Source organism: Solanum dulcamara, chromosome 9 (genome assembly GCF_947179165.1).
Source record: "Solanum dulcamara chromosome 9, daSolDulc1.2, whole genome shotgun sequence".
Lineage (NCBI taxonomy): Eukaryota > Viridiplantae > Streptophyta > Magnoliopsida > Solanales > Solanaceae > Solanum > Solanum dulcamara.
In genome coordinates this window covers 15,206,493-15,212,492 of record NC_077245.1, presented here as the reverse complement: position 1 = coordinate 15,212,492, position 6,000 = coordinate 15,206,493, and positions in this window count along the sequence as shown.

The following is a 6,000-nucleotide window of genomic DNA, read 5'->3' as shown; positions in this document are numbered from 1 at the left end:
TCAGATGGAGAAGGTTTGGACTTGGAGGAAGAAGGAACAAATTTCTTCACCAGAGTTAGATTTAAAAAGCCAGTAAACACTAGATTTGACATACCCCATGCACCCAAAGTCTTTGGAGTTGTAGCATTGTTTGACAAGAATAGGAGAAAAGTCATCAAAACAAATGTGATTAGCTTGCAAGATGTGAGTGATCAACATCCCATAAGGAAGACTTGAGGTATCAAAGGTTGAGCTCAACTATGAAGTTGAGGATGAAGAAAAAGAGTCGATGTTTGAACAAGAGACAGTTGGTTACAAAAATATCATGAGTAGTAAAAGTAGAGTGAGATTCAGCTCGAGAAAGTAGAGTTGTTGCAGTTATGTGAGCAACTACTCTAGTTTCAAAAGAGACATCATTTGGATATAAATGAGAAGAAATATTTACAGTGGATTCTAAAGGAATGACCCTTTTAGCTTCTTTAAAAGATACACTAAGATCAGAAGACCAAGAGCATTTGGAAGGAGGAGAGATATCAAAACAACTAATTTCAAAAATGGCATAAAAAATATCACAGTCAAGAAAGATCATTTTTCCAAGCACATTCATTTTTTCAAGCACAAGAGTCTTTAAATCACTTGTCTTTGAAGACCTAAGATTATAGTAAAATAGATGGACAAGAGGTTCATACACAATATTAGACGTAGAGGAGAAGATATTTGTCCAATCTTGATATTCAAAAAATTCCTTAATAGGACAATTAAGAGAGAATAGAAGATTGATATCAACAATACAACCATGCACAACAATTTTAGATTTGAGAGAGTGAAACAAAGATTTATGAGAAAAACTCCTGAAATCGCTTTAAACGTCTAGAGAACTGTCAATGTTGAACTTTACCTTTTTTTTTAAATCCTTGCCCACTTCCTCTTCAATGGAGAGTTTAGGAGGATGGAAAGATTCTGAGGAGCATGAGAGGGATTGATACTCAGAAGCATTAGATTCAGTCGGAATAGGAGAAGAAACAACACTCTTCTCTTTGTTTCTAGAACTTTTTCGAGATGGAATAGGAAAAGATTTAGAGGTTTTTGTCATTGAATTTTGTTACAGGTATAATTAGAAAAAGGGGACGAAGAGGGTTAAAAATAAAGAGTGTAAGGAAGATGAAGAGAAAGAGTGTGGTAAAAGAAATTTTTTTAGACAAGCGACGAGATTGATTTAATGGAAGTGAGTCATCAGGTAATAATTACCTAAAAAAAGGAACCGCCGGCAGTAATTAAATAAAAGCAGACATAAACATGATAATATAATCAAAGTAAATATTCAACAAGGATACTCATTAATTCCCAAAGATTTTTGGGGAAAAAAGAATCTCTCTTAAAGAAGAGATTTATTAAAAATATCAGCTAACTAGCAATCAGTGTTAACAAGAGATATTTCAACATCTCCTTTTAAAATATAATCTGTAATAAAATGATACTTGATATCAATATATTTTGCTCTAAAATGAGGCCCTGAATTTTTAGAGAGACAAATAGCACTAAAGTTATCACAAAAAAATTGAGCAGGTTTACAAGATATGTCATAATCCACTAATTGATGAATCATCCAGAGTAATTGAGCACATTATAAAGCAAATTTGTCATAATCTACTAATTGATGAATCATACAGAATAATTGAGTACAACATAAAGCAAATATATTCTACCTCAATTGTGAATTTAGAGACACAATTTTGTTGTTTGCTATTCCTGGAAATTAATGAATTCTCAAAAAACGAACATGTATTACTCATATTTTTTCTATCATTTTTGTCACCTGCAAAATCAGTATCTGAGAAACCTTTAAGATTAAAATTAGTAGAGTGAGCATGCCAAAGTTCAAGAGAAATAGTTTCCACAAGATATCAAATAATTCATTTTACAGTAGTTAAATGAGATTTTTTAGGTGCCGACTGAAATTTCGTACATTTACAAACGCTGAACATAATATCTGGTCGACTTGTAGTTAAGTATAAGAATGATCCAATCATACCTCGATATTTGATTTCATCTACAGGTTTACCTACATTGTACATATTCAGAGAACATGTAAGGCTCATAGGAGTTTCTATAGCTTTTACATTGCTCATTCCAAACTTATAAATGAGTTCTTTTGTGTATTTTCTTTAACTAATGAAGATACCTTTGTCAGATTGTTGAATTTGCAATACTCACCCATCATACTCATTTCAAATTTACTTTTCATTAAATTTATAAATTCCTTACACAAAACAACATTAGTACTATCAAAAATAATACCATCCACATAAATTTGAATAATCAGATTTTCAAAAGGGGAGCATTTGATAAAAAATGTAGTGTCTATTTTCCCTCTTGAGAACTCATGAGAAATTAAAAAAGAGCTTAATCTCTCATATCAAGCACGAGGGACTTGTTTAAGACCATATAGGACTTTAGATATTTTAAAAATATGATAAGAAAATTCAGGATTTTCAAAATCTAGAGGTTGTTTAACAAATACTTCTTCAATAAAATCATTTTAAAAAGCACTTTTAACATCCATTTGAAATAATTTAAATCATTTAAAAGTTGCATATGCAAGAAATATACAAATAGATTCTAACCTTGCTACATGAGTAAAAGTCTCATCATAGTCGACTTCTTCTAGTCTTGAGCTACTAACCTGGCTTTATTTTGCACAACCTCTCCTGCTTCATCCAACTTATTTTTGAAAATTCACTTAGTACCAACAATTGAAGTTTTTTCCAGCTTTGGAATTAGAGTCCACACTTCATTTTTCTTGAATTGGTCCAGTTCTTCTTGCATAGCTTTTATCCAATGACTATCTTTCATAGCTTTTATCCAATGACTATCTTTCATAGCTTCATCAACTTTCTTTGATTTAAGTTGAGATATAAGAGTAGTATTAACACTTTTCTTACTAGATGCTCTTGTCTTCATACCTTCATTTGGATCTCCAATAATAAATTTATTTGAATAGTTATGTTTACTTTTTCATTCATTTGGAATTACTTTGTCTGTGAGATAATTTTCTTAGACTATCAGTTAGCTGTTCTGAGCAGTTGACTCTTTGAATAACATAACAACACTTAGAGTATTTTGAACATTATCATCATTTGTACTATACCTTTCTCAAATTCGATTAGAATCATCAAATATAACATGAATAAATTCTTCAATAATCAAGAAAAATATCTTCATCGCTTTGTGGATCAAACTTACCCAGATTGTCCATCCCATTATTGTGAACAAAGCATTTACTTTCAAATGGAGGAAATTATCCAATGTTAGGCCTCTTACCATTTCAGAGTTCATATGAAGTCTTTTTTAGGATGGGTCTGATCAAACAATAATTTAATATATGACAATCTGTATTTACTGTTTCTGCCCAGAATTGATGAGAAAGAGAGTGTTCATAAATTATAGTTCTTGTCATAGCTTGAAGTATTTTATTTTTATATTTGACCACTCCATTTTTTGCGGAGATCTTGGAGATGAGAAGTTATTTGAATACCCCTATTTATTGTAGTATTTTTTGAATGCTTTATTTTCAAATTCTTCTCCATAATCACTTCTAATTGAAGTGATATAGTAGCCTTTGTCTCTTTGAACCTTCTCACAGTAAATCTCAAAAATTTTCAACGTATCATCTTTTTAGACAAAAACATAATCTATGTAAAACGAGAGTAATCATTAACAATTACAAAAGCGTATCTTTTTTCACCTATGCTTGAAGTTCTTGTTAGTCCAAATAGGTCCATGTGAAGTAGTTAAAGGGTTTTTTGGTGTGGATAAAACATCTTTAGACACAAATGAATTTCGAGTTTTCTTACCTATTTGATATGCATCACATATGTTATTCTTTGAGTAATCCAGTTTTGGAAGTCCTAAAAGAAGTTCATGTCTAGCAAGTTTTTCAATCAGTAGTATGCTAACATGATCAAGTTTTTTGTGTCATATCCATGGATCTTCAGAAATATATGCCAAACAAATGTGTTTTAAACTTCTTGTTACATAATTAAGTATATAAATATTTTTGTCTATTGTCAGGAAAGATGGCATTACTAGTGTTGTCTTCAACGATGCATTCGATTTTCTTGAATCTATCTTTCAATTTTGAGTCGCGTAGTTGACTTATGCTTAACAAGTTGTATTTCAAACCTTTCACAAGATAAACGTTAGCAATATCACAAGATTCATTAAATGAAATAGTACATATACCAATGATAGTTCCAGTTGAATTATCTCCAAATTGAATCTTTCCACCATTGAAATATGCAATCGATTTGAATAAGTTTTTGTTGTTTGTCATGTGATTTGAACACGCACTATTCAAATATCATTTTTCTTTTGATTTCGAGTGGTGTTCCTGCAAAACAAGTATATTACTTTTTTTTGCTACCAAAGTACTCTTAGATCCTTTTGAATCTTGGTTAGATGAAGATTTAGGTTTTCAAACCCATTTATTTTAATTTGAGTAACGAAATCTATATTTGAAATATGTATGCCCAAATTTACCACAATAGTGACAAGAGTTGAAAAAATATTTCTCAGATTCAAAAAAGTTGTAGTAATCAGTTAAAGATTTAGTGGACTTATAGATATTAGTCGGATGGTAAGATCTGACAAGATTACGATTTAGAAATTTTGAAAGTCATTAATTTGCATTCTCAGATCATGATTTTCTTCTTGAAGAAGATCTCTTTTAATAGAATAAACTTTCAGTTTATTTCTAAATTTTTATTTTTCTTTTAGAATGGATCTAACATTCTCAAAAGTTCTATTTAGATCAGATACAACTTAATTTAAAAGATTTTTTTAATTCAAAGCAATTTTGGTAAGTATCATATCTTACCTTGCTTGTCTCTCCAATGGCCATAAAACAGACATTTTCTGAATTATTGTGATCAAATTCTGAGTTATCCTCGTCACTCCAACTACTAAGAGATTTGGATTTTCCTTGTGGATATCTTCTTCTAACTTCAGGGCATTCGCTACCAATATGTCTGTACTTGCCGCAGTTATAGCATTCTCCATCGTTTCTTTTTATATTCAATAAATTGTTTCCTCTAGAGAAATTTTGCTTACCTTTTCTTTGATTTTTGGATCTTCTAAAGGTCTCCATTAATGACTTAGTAAAAAAAGAGATTTCATCTTCTCCAATATCTTCTTCATTTTCATTGATTTCTTCTATGGCATTGAAAGAAACTATTTTTTTTGTCATCTTCCTTCCCTTACTTGTTCAAATGAGTTTTCTCAAAAGCAATAAGGTCTCCCCTCAATTGATCATAAGAGAGATTCTTCATATTCATGCTTTCAATTGCAACAACTTTGACATGTCATTATGGTGGCAAACTTCTGAGAATTCTTCTTATGTGTTCTATAGGAGGATACACTTTTCCTCTTGCTTTTAGCTCCCCTCTTGCTTAGACGTGCAAACATATTCTCAATAGTTTCCCTTTCCTTCATATGGAATAGTTCATACTCATAGACCAGTAGACTGACTATGATTTCATTGACTTTGTCATTTTTTTCATAAGTGACTTCTAATTTATCCCACATTTCTTTTGCAATCTCACAGCATGAAATTTTTTCATACTCTTCTCCACCTATAGCATTATATAGAACATTCTTTGCTTTGAAGTTTACCTGAATAACTTATATTTATTCATCAGTGTAGTCCTCTAGAGTTGGAGTTGTTGCAGTTTGTCCTTCATCTACTTTCTTTGAGATGGGATTAGGAATATCTCTAAGTTGGTCACTTTCCATACTTTTATATCATACGACTTAATGAAAGTTTCCATCTTTATCTTCCAATGAGAGAAATGGTTTCCATTAAAACAGGGAGGTCTAGTTTGAGAGGTTACTTCTTGAAATAAAGCACCAATAGCTTATTGAGCCATGATCTTTTCTCACCTATTGTAAGATAGATAAATTAGTGAGACCAGCTTTGACCAATTGAAAGTGCAAGAGGGGGGTGAATTCAATCTTTTTATTTTC